Source organism: Triturus cristatus, chromosome 3_2, assembly GCF_964204655.1.
Source record: "Triturus cristatus chromosome 3_2, aTriCri1.1, whole genome shotgun sequence".
NCBI classification, from domain to species: Eukaryota; Metazoa; Chordata; class Amphibia; order Caudata; family Salamandridae; genus Triturus; species Triturus cristatus.
In genome coordinates this window covers 1022967447-1022984755 of record NC_140584.1, presented here as the reverse complement: position 1 = coordinate 1022984755, position 17309 = coordinate 1022967447, and the positions used below count along the sequence as shown (strand labels likewise).

The window sequence follows — 17309 nt, the reverse complement described above, 5'->3', positions numbered from 1 at the left end:
GATACCTTATTCGAAGTAATGGTATCTACAATGCCAAGTATCATGTCTTCCTGGTGCTCTGAGGTCACGTGACCGGAAGCAGCGGCAGACGCTGCAGGGGCGGGCACTGAAGGAGCTCACTGAGCGGACCCAGAGGCAAGTGAGCATAGAGAGCTTTGCTGGAGGCACGGGAGTGTCAGTGTAACACACAGGAGCGGGCACCGAGGAGAGAGACACAGCAGAGGGAAACAAGTACAGCCTCTCTAATTTAGTGTGAGTCTGGTATCCCGTTTCTTGGAGCCAGGTCTCAATACTTTAGTGCGCGTCCCATACCTGGGTGCACAGCTTCTCTGACTGGTTGTGGGTTTCTTGCAATGCTACTAGTCTCTTTCATTGGGAACAGAGTCTTACTCATTGGATGTGGGTGTTCACAGTCTCACTCTTTGGGAGTGAATATCACATGTTGGAGCACAACACTCCGTGCAAGTCTTAAGCCTTGGAGCATAGTCTCGCTCATTGGGTGTATGTATCACTTCTTGGAGCAGTGTCTCACTCATGGAGTGTGAGAACCACACCTTCTTGCACAGTTTTTTATTGGATGTCTCACTCTTTGTGTTTGACTTTCACTTTTTTAGAGCATTGTCACTCTGGTTGAATCTTGCGTCTTAGAGCACAGTCTCACGCAGTGGGTGTGAGTCTCACACCATGGTCTCACTCATTGATGTGAGACCCACACATATAAGTACAGTCTTTTTCACTTGGTGCGAGTCATACTTCTCAAATCACAGACTCATTTTGTCATTGGTTTTACAGATGCTTCAAAACCATTCAGTTCTCATTCTTGTGATCTCTTGACTGAGATCTCTGCTCTGTTACAGCCTGGTTGGGTGAGGGGTCATGCAGTAGACAGGCTATCAAAAGACACTTCTACTTAGAGCAATCAGACAGAAAATTGGGCATCTTTTGAGAAAATGTGCATTACTGTGAATTCTGCCAGTGCCCTTCTTAAGGGATGAAAACTCTAGTGAAACAGTAATGGTGAAAACTATGCACCACTGACGATGTCAATTATGGAAACGTCCCTGTCTCCCCACAGACAGCACGCACACCAAGGCTAACTCGGAGGCCCCCTCTGTTCCCCGAAAAGTCAACAGAAAATGCAGACAGAAGTCAGGTGGGGTAGAGTTTATTTTAATGACATACACACGGTTCCAACCTGGGATTCCCTGAATCTGGAAGCAGGTAATAGAAACAAACCAGCAGTGCAAACAGACAATAGTCACCTTTAGAGGCTACCTCTTTTCCCGCTAGTTAGCACAGATTCCAATCCATTTCCCACAAGGCATAGTAACAGCACATAATAAATAAACAGGTCAACATCAAATACAGTGATAATCGGGCTAATGAACTAGTAATCACTTAAAGCATTAGAAAGCACTCTTGTCATTCCCATGCATCCAACCATGGAACTTGACACAAACCCATAATTTCAAAGATTTGTGGACATGGGGTTGCGCCAAAATGGAGGACCTGGCTTAACGAAGACACAAATCTTAATTTCTCCTTGTTATTTACTCTTTGCACGTGTGCAGCATTCTGCAGCACGCATGCAAAGGGGAAAAAGCCTCAAAGGATAGTTGTTGTGCAGGAACATACTCCTTCCTGCATAAAAACTATCCTTACCATACCCCTGCTATTTTAGTGAGTTGTCGTCCATGGAGGCAGCAGAGTGACTGATTTTGCCAACCCCCACACTGTCCTGCAGGCTGCTGCACAAATAAAGATGGCCCGAGCTGTATAACTGGAGGCTGTTTTCTGCAGGTCACAAGCAAGTGTTTCCGGGATGATATCACAGAGACATCCGCCTGTCCTAGCATGGCGGGCAGCACAGCAGGGGCCTTGAAGAATGAGCTCGTTATCAGTTCACGCATTTCTCCTGGTGATAAGCTTCTTTGCAATATATTCTTCAATCCAGGGAGTGCCGGGTTTTACACAGGGAAACATGTGATTTTTAAGCTCCAATCTGCAAAGTAAGAAAAATGGTGTCAGTGCCGCTCATCCACCAACCTGGTCCAACCACCACCATGGTAACGAAACATTGGTTGTTTTGTCTGACTGCAGATGCTTCAGTGCATGCATGACGAACACGTATAACAGAAAGCGTGTCTGAGCACAGGCTGCACAGAGTGTGTGTATCAATAGGCAAGAACAAGCCAATAGGTCTCACCTTTGAGACCTATTGGTTTTCTCAATGGTGTTTACCATACATTACAACATCCCAGATGCTGTGCAGCATGGCTAAATAAGACTTTTAAAAAAGCCTATTACACGGCTGGCCATGTCATTTTGTAGGCGCATGCAGAACACATGCTCACGCCTACAAAATTACAGAACTGTTTTTTTTCTTTATTTTTGCTGAACCGATTTGGACTGGCAAAAAAAGCAAGGAAATGAGAGTGACAATAAAGCCAACCAATTGTAAACAACGGGCAGTCTTTAAGCCCACTCTAAGGGGCAGATTTACAAGCCCCCTGTGCCACCACTACGTCACTTTTCATGACGTACTGGTGGAGCAGGGGGCTCCTCCATATTTACAAGGAGAGGAAAAGCCACCCTGCGTGACTTTTCCTCTCCTCGTAAAAATGGCCCCTTCACACGCAGCACTGTGCGTTGAAGGGGCGTTCCATGGGTGTTGCTGTGGGTGTTCCCACGCAACACTCATGGAACAAGACACATCTTCAGATTTACGAGAAATCGTAAATCTGGAGATGCGTGTGAATGCTACGCCACCCTAGAGGTGGCGTAGCGAGGCGCAACGAGGAGAAATGTTTTGATTTCTCCCTGTTTTTTCCTCTTTCAATGCGTGCTGCATTCCACAGCACGCATTGAAAGAGGAAAAAGCCTCTTGTGATTGTTTTTGTGCACAAGGTGTTTGGTGCAAGGGTGCCTGCGCCGGCGCATGGCAGCAGGTTGTGAAACACAGAGATGCAACATATTCTTGTAAATATGTTGCATCTCTGTGCTTTCCAAACTAAGGCAGCACGGCGCAGCAAAATGAATTGCTGCAGCGTGCTGCGTTACTTTGTGGTAAATCTGCCCCTAAGGTTTTGGTAAATTCACACTAGGGTTTATTCAAACAGACAACTGTACTGACTGGTAAGCTCAGTCTCAAAAGACAGATTCTGCCAGGTTTCACATTTTTGTCAAATATTTCACCCAGCCCTAGACACCACATTTTCATTATTCCTTCACTCATAGAAAAATACCAAAATTAAAAAATCATTTGCATTTCGGTATAGAAAGCTTATCAATAACCAGTATGTGTTTCTATACACCACAATAATTCTCAGGAATTTAGGGCTTGAGCCTATCTCAAGTGCAGAATTGGGGGAAAAACTGACACTGGAAAATACTGCCCCGTCTCGGGTTGATTTTTGTACCTATCACAAGTTTCACATCGTGCATCGATTGAATTGTTAAACGCAGCTTTACTCATGCACAATTTCCTCCTGGCTGGAGCGGCAGAAAAATGCAAGTCCAAAATTTCAGCCATTCCTGTGGTGTAAGATTGGAACCAGGTGCAAATACATTTTTTTGCTCACCTGCACACTTGGTACAGCAGTCAGAATAAAGCTGTTAATCACATAAAAAGAATTACAGTAGTACTAAAAAAAGATCATAGAATATTGCTCACTAGTGGATAGACTGTTATTTTATCATGCCCACATGGCCTAAAGACACGTTTTGATTTTGAGGTATCTTATAAAATGAATAAGACACAATTTAATATTAGATTTTATATTCTCACAATAATGCATTTATTGACTGAGTGGAAACTCTCCCCTTCAATTGAGTCAAATGGTGGAATCATTAATGACCTCACAATGCTGGAAGGTCACGGAGATGGCCTCGCAGAAATCACGTTGGAAGCAGAGGACACGTTCGTGTAATAGTCCCATATATGGCCGGTGTCTTTGATAATCCTTTAAAAGTGTTCTTAATCACAAATTCTATAGAAGGTAGTGGTACAAGACCACACGTGCTACATTAGGTACATTAGCTACATAGTATGCTTCTCTACAGAGCGTGTATGATCATAGATACTACATTTTATTTTTGACCGCTGGCACTAAGGGGCTTTTTTACAAGCCCCTATCGCTACCACAACATCACTTTTAAAGATGTTGTGGTGGCGATAGGAGCTTATGTCTTATTTACAAGGCAGCTTTAAGCCGCTTAACATGGCTTAAAGCTGCGTTTCAAATAAGGCACCCTTTCATGCTATACTAAGCGTGAAAAGTGCGGGTAATGAGTGTTTTGGTGGGCGTTCCACCGCAATACCCATTAATTTACAAAGGTGGTGTAAATATGGGGCAGCGACAAAATTAAGACCAGGAAATCTCTTGTCTTACCCTGGCGCAACGAGAAGACATTTTTATTTCTCCTCGTTTTTTGCTGTTTCCATGTGTGCTGTATTGTGCACCACAAGTGGAAACAGCAAAAGGCCATTGATTGTTGATGTACAGAACACATAAACAATCATTAAAAAATGAAGTTTTGCAACTTCTATGTGTGCTGCATCAAGCAACACACATAGAAGTTTCAAATCACCATTTCAGATTGTTAAGGTGCAGGAAGGGACACCTTCCTGCACATAATCACTCACATCAATGCAGGCACCCTTGCACTAAAGTGCAAGGGTGCCTGCATTGGTGCTAGGCAGCTAAATTTAGCACTAGCTTAGGGGAAAACGCAGGGCTGCAACATATTCTTGTAAATATGGTGCAGCCCCGCGTTTCTAAAGTGATGGAGCGTGTTGTGTGCCTTCTTGGCTTAACGACACGCTTCGCCACTGTCCTTGTGAATGCCCCTGCGTTTTTTCACAGGTATATGAGTCACTGTTTAAGCACCAATTGTAGGCCCGTTGACAGAACCCTGAACATGTACTCAGCCAAAGACTCTAAACATACACTAGTGTAGCGCAGAATGCGTGACCAAAGATACCACAGTGCGTGTTCAGTCATTGGACATCGGTGTCACATAGTGTGTATTGACAGATATGTCAGTGTGCTTAGCCACAGATACCTGAGAATCCCTGACTACAGATACCACAGCACGGGCTAAACCCCAGATACCACAGTGTGTGAGTGACCACAGATAACCACAGAGGGGCAGATTTACAAACCCCTTGCATCACCGGTTTTTGTGACGTACCAGTGGCGCATATTACTGCTCCATATTTACAAGGACAGGAAAAGCCCCCCCCGCATGACTTTTCCTGTCCTTGTAAATATGGCCCCTTTCTACGCAGCACTTTGCGTGAAAGGGGTGTTCCATGGGTGTTGCTGTGGGCGTTCCCACGCAACACCCATGGAACGAGACACATTTCCAGATTTACGAGGAATAGTAAATCTGGAAATGCTTGTGAATGCTACGCCTCCCCAGAGGAGGCGTAGGGATTTCTCCTCGGTTTTTATTCTCTTTCAATGTGTGTTGCATTCTGCAGCACACACAGAAAGAGGAAATCACCTCTAATTATTGTTTTTGTTCAGGAAGGGTTCCCTTCCTGCACATAAACAATCATTGAAACAATGCAGTTTTTGAACTTCTATGTGTGCTAATGCAGCACACATAGAAGTTGAAAAACGGCATTTCAGATTGTTTTTGTGCAGGAAGGGAACCCTTCCTAAACAAAAACAATCTCTCCACGACGCAGGCATCCTTGCACCATGGTGCAAGGGTGCCTGCACTGGCAACTAGCAGCAGTTTTTGCACCAGTGCAGGGGGAAACACAGAGATGCGACATATTGTTGTAAATATGTCGCATCCCTGTTCTTTGAAAGTGACTCAGAGCGGCACAGCCAAATGGCTTGCAGCACGCACTGAGTCACTTTCTTGTAAATCTGCCCCAGAATGGCTGACCACAGATACTGCGATGTATGCTCCGCCAACAGACATCTGTGCCACAGGGTGTTTTTTGTCAGAAATGACAGTGCTGGCCCCAGATACGAAAGAATACCTGACTACAGATACCACAGCATGTGGTCAACCCAAGACACCACAGTATGGGAGTGACCACAGATAACTACAGAATGTCCGACCACAGACACCACAGTACATGCTCGGCCACCACATATCTGTGCCTGACTACAGATACCATAGCATGTGGTAAACCCCACAGTGTGTGAGAGGCCTGAGATACCACCGAATGGCTTACCACGGATACCACAGTGTATGCTCGGCCACCGGACTTCTGTTTATTGTCAAATAGGTTGATGTGTTTGGTGAGAGACAGATACCTGAGAATACCTGACTACATATACCACAGCAGGTGCTAAACCTCAAATACCACAGAATGCGAATGACCACAGATAACCACAGAATGCCTGATCACAACTACCTTAGTGTATGCTTGGCACCGAACATCTGTGGCACCGGCTGTTTATTGTCAGATATGTTAGTATGCTTGGTCACAAATACCTGAGAATACCTGACTACAGATAACACAGCACGTGCTGAACCTCAGACCCCACAGTGTGCGAGTGACCCCAAACACATCAGAGTGCCTGACAACAGACACCACAGTGTGCGAATGACCACAAACACCACAGAGTGCCTGACCACAGACACCACAGTATGCGAGTGACCACAAACACCACAGAATGCCTGACCACAGACACCGCAGTGCTTGCTTGGCCACCAGACATTTGTGCCACAGGGAGTTTACTGGCAGATAAGATGGTTTGGTGGTCCCAAATACCTGAGAATACCTAACTACAGATAACAAGCATTATTGGCATATCCAATAGGTCTCGCCTTTGGGACCTTATAAGTGTTTAGCCATGCAACAGTTGCATAACTAAACACTTATAAGGTCCCAAAAGCGAGACCTATTGGCTATGCCAAGCGGCCGTGCGGCCGCAAAAGTGATCGCGATAAAACATCACAGCGGCCATGCGGCCGCGAAAGTGAAAGTACTCGCGTCAAGCGCGGTGCGCGCGGCCGCGCACATGCACTGTAGGTCTAGGCTGGCCTGGTAGCACTTTTTGGTGCCCTCTCAAAAAGTCTCGCCAGACCAACGCATGCGCTGGGTCAGGCGAGACCTGAAAAGCATATGCTGAGCCCCATATACCACAGTGTGCGAGGAGCCTCTGCAGAATGACTGACCACGGATACCGCAGTGTATGCTCGGCCACTGGACATCCGTGCCACCGGGTGTTAATGGACAGTAATGATAGTGCTGGGCCCAGAGAATACCTGACTACAGATAACACAGCATATGCTAAATCCCAGAGAGCACAGTGTGTGAGTGGCCACAGATGTCACTTGTATTCCCGGGAGCAGATTGTGCAGTCAGAAGTGGTTGGAACTCACATGTAACCGCGTTGTGGGCAGCTGCGTGGGGTTAAGCTGAAGCTAACGATTCTGTTGGGTCGTATCTTCTTTTTCATGAAGGCCTCTGTGGGGCAGCAGAACCCGCCAGACCGTACGTCATCTGTAAGGAAGGAATGCAGACATTACTTGTCCTTCTTTTATTGTCTGTTCCACTGTTTAAGTTCTTTTTTTTAAAAGTTTGAGTTTATTGAGCAAAGAACATAGTAGAAGAAAAGCAGCACGTACAAAAAGTATAATACATCTCAATTACGTATAAAATATTATAAGAAGGAAGATAAAAATCAAAGTACAATCATTATCAGAAAACATACTGCATTAAGTAAAGGACTGGAGGAAGGTGGAAGGGGGGGTATAGGGAGGAAGGGGAGAAAAACAAGGGAGGAAGAATGTACCATAACTTTATAACACTAAATGAAAAACTAGCATATGAAAATAGTCACTGTAGGCATAAAAAACATTTAAAGAATAAATATCATACTGTGATATGGGATACCCGTAAGAGATAATAACGCTAAGAAAGAAAGAGACAATACAATTCCACTGTTTAAGTTCTAAATCGTTTCACATACATGTTTAAAAATCGGATTGGGAACGAAAACCAGCCGTCAGCCCCTTTGCCTCTCTCTCTCTCTCTCTCTCTCACTTCTCTGTTTGTCCTGCCTCAGTGCCTCCAGACGCCACTCTGGGGAAATGCTGGATGGAATAAATGGCCAATCAGACCGTGGAAAACACCCCTCACTCTGGGATCTGTAAAATAACCTGACTAGTCCCCAGAAACTGTTGAGAGCCTCCAGCAAAACAAGTCAGCGTCCTGGGCTCGATCAAGTGCCCAGGGCCGGCGGCTTTCGGACGGTGCGACCGGTGCCACCACACCGGGTGCTGACTTCACATGGGGGTGCTTGTTTGCTTAAAAGCACCTGCTGCGTTCCTGGCCTCCAGCAATTTTCAGTCAAGAATTAAAATGTCAAGAAAACTCCAGTGATTAATGTTCTTCCAGGCAAGATCAGACTTTTTTGTCTTAGTAGAAGTTTTGGCTCGTGGAAGTTTTGAAGGTAGCGGGTTAATATGCCTGCTGCAAATAACATGTACCATGCAGATAACAAAGTGAATGTAATGTCAACAGGTCAGTGGGTTACTTCTTTTGTCAGAGACTTCATTTTGTTAGTTTCAGTTTACCAGTTAGCTATTAACTGTCATCAAAGAACTGCATGCAGACTTCAAGGTATAAATTAGAGCCATGGATTTTTTCCCCAGACTTTCATTATTGTAATGTTGCAAAAAGGGTTCATTTGGGTACAAACAGTTCTTGCTATTAAAGAGAGCCCCAATCCATTGTGTTACATTTTAAATTCAGAGTTTGTGCTTCTCCAGACCAAGTACTCTGCAACATTTACAGACCTACGATTGATTGTATCTGTGTAATGCGTGTGTTATCTAAAATGCTTTGACACCCTTCACTTTTATGAGTGACGCTATAAAATTAATTAAATGCATCTGAGAGAGAGGTTATGGAGACTGTTAAATGGTGGTAGTGAGGGTTTTCGTGACTGAGGTGGCTGAAGATGAGCATGGCATAGAAACAGAAAGAGACTGTACTTACTCAGAGCTTGAGTAACGACAAACAGGCTAAGGATGAGCAGGACAGCGCAGACGGAGAAGACGGGGCGCATGGCTGCGTCTGAGGACTCACTCCAGGAGCTGATGGCCAACACGAGGAGATACGGATGGACTCGTGGCTGGGCAGTGGCATGCCCCATCTCCACTGAGTGGGGCTTTTATTCCCTCCAGACCAGGCACTCAGTAGGCGAAGGGAAGTTACCTGTGTGTAGGAAAAACCCAGCAATGGAAGGGTCGCGTGTCAGCTGTCCCACGATGAGTGACCAGTGGGGGCAGAAACTTCCCTAAGCTGGAGAGGGACTGTCACTTCAGCTAATTAAAGAAAGGTGTGAGCTCTTCACAGCAAGACAGGGAAAGCTGAGGCTTACCACAAACCAGGGGGCGTTGGAGCAAGCAATGTGTCATACTTAGAAATAACAGGCAATTATTAGAGCGCTAAAACACTTTGTGAAATTACTTTTAAAAAGATTCCTAATGAACATTGAAGTAAAACTAACAGCTTTACAACCCAGAATCTTTAAAATAGTTCACAGTTATAACTTAAATTAAAATGTACAATGAATACTAAAAACATTACACTAAAAAAGAGACAGATGGGGCGGGGGGTGCATGCCATGAACGTTTATACCATTGGCAAAAATTACTACACCCCAAATTTGCCCAGTAGCACGAGCCATGAAATTATAAAGAGCTTTCAATCATGAAAGGATTAGTTTACCTTAATTTGCAAAGAACTTTGCAACAGCAACTATTATGGAGAAAATTACTACCCAGTGGCCACAGAAGGAGCAGAGCGGGGGCGCTTTGAACAATATCAGTAGACATGATGCTTCAGCTTTAGAAGACAGTCATGGGATACTGACCCACTCCATAGCAGTCACCCTGATGCTAGGATCACCCACACTATTACTCTGCTTGGCAAACAAACTGAGATACAAGTATGTTGACAACACAACTACACAGAATAAACTTTAAGAATGAAACCTGCTGTCCATGATGATACAAGCAAGATCATGCGCCAATGCAAAGAGTCAATTTCAAATTTCCCTTTTATTCATGCCCCTGTCCCAACTGTGCTTTTCGTTCGATAATTTTTTCAAAGATAAAAATTAATATACACAGCAGTTCATATTAGTTTGAATCATGCTATATATCATTACTTCATATTGTTGTCACGGTTTTCTACTACACATTTTGCATGGAAAGATCATTTTTGTTGGGTTTACATTTTTTAAAGAGTCTTGAAACAAACACCCCAACTTATCTTCACAAAGGGTCAAGGGCCTTCGTTTTTAGGTCTCTCCTTGGCAGCGCATGCGCTGCATGCGCTGTCTCAGCGAGACCTAAAGTAATCTCTATATGTTGGCAAGCAGCCAGTAGTTTTTCCTGCTGCTTGCCATTGGCTTAGTGTTGGCGTACTGTTTCTTACCTTGCTTTTCAGTGGCCCAACTGACTTCCGTGTAGTCCGGAAGCAGCGGCCACCAACTACAGTTTTAGTCCGCACTGTTCGGACTTTTTGTTTGTCTTGCGCATTGCTGCCTGACCTAAACATGGCAGCGGTGCATGCGCAAGTCAAACAAAAAGCCGGCCGTTGTGCGCGAGTGGTGGGCAGCGCATGCTGCTTGTTTTACTGAGGCAGCGGGGCTTCCTCGCACGCTGCGAAGTCACCCTCAGCCATGCTTGTTGATTTATTTATTTATTTTTCCACGCGGGGCAAAAGGGAGCGTTTCTCCTTATTAAAGCAGTGTGCTTTTATTTTCTGCGTGGTCCGCCTCGGCCGCGCTTGTTTAATTCGGTTGTTTTTAACGTGGCTGTGTTTACCCGCGCTTTTCGGGCTTCTTACAACTGTCCTGAAAACGCATGCAGCCTCGCTGGGGAAGCTTACACCCTAAATTTCATTCCTGAGCATAGAAAATCACTAATTGTTTCTTCTGCTGGTCTTTGAAGGCGCTCCCCGTTATGGTTTTGTCCCAAGCTTGAATAACCGCAGACATTCCTCCCCACTCAGCTCTGGAGGTCTTTGTTCCTGGTAGAGGCCGGTCAGTTGGTGGGCAGGAAGTGGCGAAAGCTCTTCAGTCGAGACCCTCTCCGCGAGCAGATGTCTTTCAAAAACGCTCCATTCCAGAGTTTCTTCGGGGAGGCTACCCATTGGCTATGCGCCGCAGGCTCGCGCGGATCACAGGAAGGGGAACCTGGTAGGGAGCACATTTGTGCTGCGCAGTACGTTTCATAAATTAACAAAGCTGTAAAAATGCAATATGACATTAAAGCTTGATTTCGGACATGTGATAAAATAATTTTCCAACCGAAAGTGCGAGAAGATTAAATCCTTCCGCTGGTGCGAGCACTGTTATAACAGCAAATGCATTGCTATCAACCAATTTTTACAAGTTTTTCTTTAATAATCAATTATAAGACAAATATTCGATGTCTCCAAAATGTATTGCATTAATTTCATGCAAGAGTTATTCTTTGAAGTCAAGTGGTGTTCACAACCATTCCTTAATCATCCAAATGCGACATCAATAAATCCAAACCCAATGCATTTCGGGTCCCATCAAGACCCTTCATCAGGGGTCATGTATCAATGCTGTGATTAAAAAACAGAAAAAGGCAATTTGTCTATCAGTCCTCAATAACTGCTATCAAACATACTTGTAATGTAACAGAAATATGTGAAATAGAGATGAGCTCTTAGTGATAATTACGTGAAACAGGTGAACCTACATCTTAATTACACCAAACACTACGTAAAAGCGTGAAGATGCCCAGTGGAACTGAAAAAAGAAAACAAAGAAAACATACCTCAATAAAAGCGTTACTTGCACTGGATGCTTATGGCTATAATGCAAAGCGACAACTGTGAAACACAGTGTCAAAGAAAATAATCGAACCTTTACGTGTCTGAAAGAATCCATAACTAAATGCCAAAAGTGCTCGCAGTGACCCACAGCGTAATGCAAAGTTACCAAACGCTGAAAGGTTCCAAACGTTGAAAGGTTCAAACTCACCGAATTCGATAGTTGTACGTGGCTTCCTCAGCCAAAGATGCGTAAGTAACGTAAACAGCGTGTTCATTTAAATTAACTATAAAGATAGAAAGCGGATCACGGTGCCTGATCATGTAAATCGAAGACGGTGCTTTTAAGGTGAAAATAAACACCAACAGTGCGCTTAAGGTGAACATGAGCAATAGATATAGAAAAACTACTCTATTATAAATTGTAATTTAGTGCGATAGTCTCAAGTTGCAAAACAAGGAAAAATTAAACATAAAAATAAATATAAAGTTCGCAACAGCCTATTGAATATATAGAAATAACAATACATTATGCAAAACGGATGAAATATACATAAAAATGAATCGCCACCATGCTATAATGATCATGAGAGTCAGTGAACATTACAAAAAACAGCTATATTCAATACGATCACTTACGGATCTTTGGCTGAGGAAGCCACGTACAACTATCGAATTCGGTGAGTTTGAACCTTTCAACGTTTGGAACCTTTCAGCGTTTGGTAACTTTGCATTACGCTGTGGGTCACTGCGAGCACTTTTGGCATTTACGCTTTTATTGAGGTATGTTTTCTTTGTTTTCTTTTTTCAGTTCCACTGGGCATCTTCACGCTTTTACGTAGTGTTTGGTGTAATTAAGTTGTAGGTTCACCTGTTTCACGTAATTATCACTAAGAGCTCATCTCTATTTCACATATTTCTGTTACATTACAAGTATGTTTGATAGCAGTTATTGAGGACTGGTAGACAAATTGCCTTTTTCTGTTTTTTAATCACAGCATTGATACATGACCCCTGATGAAGGGTCTTGATGGGACCCGAAATGCATTGGGTTTGGATTTATTGATGTCGCATTAGGATGATTAAGGAATGGTTTTGAACATCACTTGACTTCAAAGAATAACTCTTGCATGAAATGAGTGCAATACATTTTGGAGACATCGAATATTTGTCTTATAATTGATTATTAAAGGAACACTTGTAAAAATTGGTTGATAGCAATGCATTTGCTGTTATAACAGTGCTCACACCAGTGGAAGGATTTAATCTTCTCGCCCTTTCGGTTGGATGTTACCCTTATGACGCCTTGGACAGGCGCCATGGTGTTTGAAGCACACCACTAGCAATGTAAGAAAACATCCTAAATCACGTGTGCACGTCGGCATCTATTTAGTATTTCTACAATAAAATAATGTTCGCACGCACCGAATTGCGTTTTTTTTTAACAAATGCTGGGCAAAAGGCCTAGTTAAGTGACGTTTCTCTCTGCGATCTGCACCCAATGCTTGATGTAGGAGATGCCCTTCTTGTACAGCGGATGCTGCAGGGCCATCTGCATACTAATCTGGTCAACCTGCAGAGACCTTTTGTGAAGCAAATACCATCCGACGGGGGTCAACAAGCTGCAATTACAGGGCTTTCACAAATTGAGATAAACAGCTTTTGAATTCTCCAGGAAGACAATCGCAGAACCAAATTGTTTCTTCTTGGCGTGCTCCTTCTTTTATTTATTGCTGTGTGCCTGCTTCCTATGACAGTCTGTGATTTGTGTTTCAGTGGCGCACTGCTGCAGTGCATTCAGTGGCAGTTACATAGTGCTTTATGATCCGGCTGAGGCGTCGAAGAGCATTTGCGGACAGATAACATTGTATTGAGTGGGTGTACTTGGGTGGACGCTGCCTGTCTCTCCAAGGCCTATATCAGTAGACTGTTTGATGTCATCAGTGAGGAGCGTGTTTCTGGCACTCCTGTGGAGTGTATTAGAAGACAGTGAGTGAGAGACAGGATGTTTAAGCATCAGACGATAGTGTGCGAATTTATGGAGAGTGTGTGAGTGAATGGTGGCCTTCGTGGGAGAAAACCACAAACCACGTCAAACCAGGTCACAGCAAGCATGCTGCTATACTTATGCATGGGCATAGAAATACATGTGCCAATGCACTCACAACACTCACCCACCAACTTTGGAGTGGTCTGTGGCACACAATGTAAGCCACACAGACTATGGAACGGAGCACAAACTGCGGAAAAGGGAATGGGATATGCCATTTTCCATCAGGTGTTGTGCACCAGGAGAGGAACAACCCACAGGAGCAGGGAGTATAGACCCGACCATGATAGGTGCCTGTGGAGCCTGCAGGGTGGTGTAGCAGTGGTGCAGGGCACGTCTAATCACTCTGTGGATTAAAGAACCCACGCTTTCTTCCTTCTCCCTCATACTACTCTCCCCACTCCCCTTTCTTACGCCTCATGCTGCTCTCCTCCTCTCTATACTTCATTACCCTCATGCTATATTCTCCGTCCCAAATCTTAAACATTGTTTTTCTCCTTCTAACGCTATGCGTTAAACTACTACACACATAACAATTACAATTTGACCAACATAAAGGCACAACATATCACATACAAACACTCAATAAGACATAGCTAAAATACAATGCCATTAGCAAAGCAAATAGCTTTAACTTAAACAAAGGCGAGACCTATTGCATTTCCAATGCTTGTTTACTCTATTGGTATCTGTGCTTGTCTATCCATTTGTTACTACATCGTTAACGTTGACTATTCTCTAACCTCTTGTGTGAACCATTTGGTCACACTTTCAAACTGATAGGAGAAATCCCATTGCTTCCCGCACTTTCATGACGTGGTGCTCTCATGATCTGGGGAGGTTTCCTTTGCTTTATGATGTTCTTCTGTAGCAAACAGTGCACCAGGCTCATTGACCAGGGTTTTCTCCTTTGGCATCCCTTACACCAGGAGTTGTCTGTTCCCAGCTTCTTCTACTTTTTCATGCTAATTCTTACAAGTACGCCGACCAGAATGCCCAGAGGGCCTTCCACCTCAAAAGGCAGCAGCAGTGTTTGCCAGGCCAACCCGCCATTCAGATGATTCCATTTTGGAGGGAACCAACCTGCATCAAGAGCATTCTTCAGTGTGCCCAATCATGGCCCATGATTCCGTGTTTAGCAAGGATGCATATCAGCTACCCCTTGTGGAGTGCTCTCTGCTAGCAACACAGAAAGGGAAAATATATTTAATTCTCGATGGTGTTTAATAGAAACTCAGATGCAACCCGTTCACACCCTAGAAATTTCTTTGAGAACTAGAGCAAGGCTACTTCCAGCAAAGGGGACCAGAAGATCCCCAGGTTTGGAGGGGTTGGTGGTAGGAGGATAAGGGGAATTTCCCCAGGGCTGAATTGTGCACTTTGCACAAGTTTACGTTGGGGAAATGGGAGCCCGGAGAGCATGTCACATGACATTCCCATTAGCACATCTTGAAATCTGCACCAGGTGTTACTTTCCAAGCTACTCCTGGAAATGTTTGTACGTAAATATGCATAGGTTTGTAGGAGTACTTCTATGGATGCAGATGTATGACTGCTTTTTGTGGATCGCACCTTAAATACTCAGAATCATTCCCTACTTAAAACTTATTGTTCTTGAGTGCAAGTGATTTATTTGGGGAGTGTACCCTTCCAAAAATTAGTACCTTACGCTTATTTTCCTTGGGTTCCATTTTTTTATTTGCATTAATACTCAAATGACAATAATAGTTTATGCAGAGCATTACCCTTTCTTCCTAGCACTGAATTGTCAGTGCAGAGCAGACAACTGTGCCTTCAGCCCCCATCAACACTGAAGCATTAATAATGCCACTCCTGGGACTTATACCACACACAGATACTGCCTGGGATCTACATGAATATGACCTCCACCAGCTCCCTTTGAAACCTTTTTCCTTCCATAATATTCTGCTCATGTCATCCAATGCTGCTGGTCTGTCAAGGAAGGCTAAACATGACCATCTAGTCTTCAAAAGACTGCGGAGGAGTGGGAGGACTCAAGAAGCTGTCGTCAAAGCCCCGCCCCAAACTCACTGTTGCTTGCTCAATTTATAAGAAACTGCTGTGCTAGATTTTGCCAGCCGCTTCCCGTGCAGGTAAGAGCGGTGTGGCCAGGTGGGGGTGGGATGGAATTTCGACAGATGACAAAATCGTCTTCTGTGGTTGTCTATCGAATACCCTCCCAACCCGGCCTCACCACTCTTACCTGCACGGGCCGCGGCTGCCTTTTGTAGAGCCTCTGCAGGCTTCACCAGCAGTAAACCCTGACCCAGCAGTCCATATTCCAGAGGGCTGCTAGGTCACAGTTTCTATGCCGTTCATCTTACTATCCAATATCTGTCATGCGAGAGATGGTGGAAACGGGCAGGGAAATTGTTAATCCACATTAGGACTATTTCTGTTTTGCTAAAAAACAAAAACCTCTGCTTTGAGAGTTTATTTTCTCTGAAAAAAATTGGTCGCTGAGCAGGTACTTTTACGATTGTGTCAGCTCAGCAAACTTTACTGCTGTGAAGGGATCTGCAGTCATGGTAGCTCCTTTCACAGCAGAGATATCCCTGCTAAGCAGGACATACTATATATTGTGATGTGAAGTTGTAAGATATTGGGCGATTAGTTAAGAGGGGTGTGAGTCCGTCTCCAGTAAGAAACACAATCCAGTGAGAACCAAAATGCATTAAACTTGTGCTTAACCCTCTGGTAGCATGGAACAAAAAGGGTCAGGCTTAACTTAGAGGCCATGCGTCCAGCATTTATGCAGCACACAAACAATAATAAAGTGAAAAAACAACACAAATAAACTCCAAAGCAATTGAGAAAAGTTGAATAAAATGTTATGAGTTAACTAGTAGCATTCACTATACAAGCCGGGTGTACATATAGTACATCTTCAAAAAACTTTGAAGTAAAATAAATTTACAAATAATATGTTAGCCAATTGGCTATGTTTAGAAGGGCGAGCACAAGCACTTTACCACTGGTTAGAAGTAGTAAAGTGTGCAGAGTCCTAAACGCCAACAAAAATAGGCTGAACAAAGGAAGGCAAAACTCTTGGGTGACCCTGCAGAAAGGGCCCGGTCCAATGGTGGGGCAATAAAATCATTGGAAAATGAGTACTTGGGGTGGAATCCTGAGTAATTAGCTAGCGAAATACCCCAAAAGAGACACTTCCAGTGTCACATGATCAAATGAAAGGTGAAGAGCTGCTGAAAATAATGTGCTAAATCATGTTAATACATTTGTAGAATACAACTGTTACTGCAAGGGTGTTTTGACACTGTGAAACTATTGACCAGAGGAAAAGATTTGTCACTGGTTGCATGAATTAGCTAGTGAAAACAAAATGCCAGGGGTAGCAGACGTGACATCGAATAACCTCTGACCTTAATGACATCACAGGAACTGAAATTATGTACCCCTTGACTCTGATTTCTCTTCCCAGGAAGGCAC

The 17309-nt window shown here is 44.0% G+C and overlaps 1 long non-coding RNA gene across 1 annotated transcript; it reads right to left on the bottom strand.

Annotated features, from left to right (window-relative positions):
* Positions 1 to 1149: 1149 nt before the first annotated feature.
* Positions 1150 to 9124, bottom strand: LOC146859012 (uncharacterized). Its single transcript, XR_014979728.1, has 3 exons — positions 8975 to 9124; positions 7354 to 7474; positions 1150 to 2002 (listed from the first exon to the last, which is right to left on the bottom strand). It is a non-coding gene; the product is annotated as an uncharacterized LOC146859012 (long non-coding RNA).
* Between the last annotated feature and the right edge of the window lie 8185 nt (positions 9125 to 17309).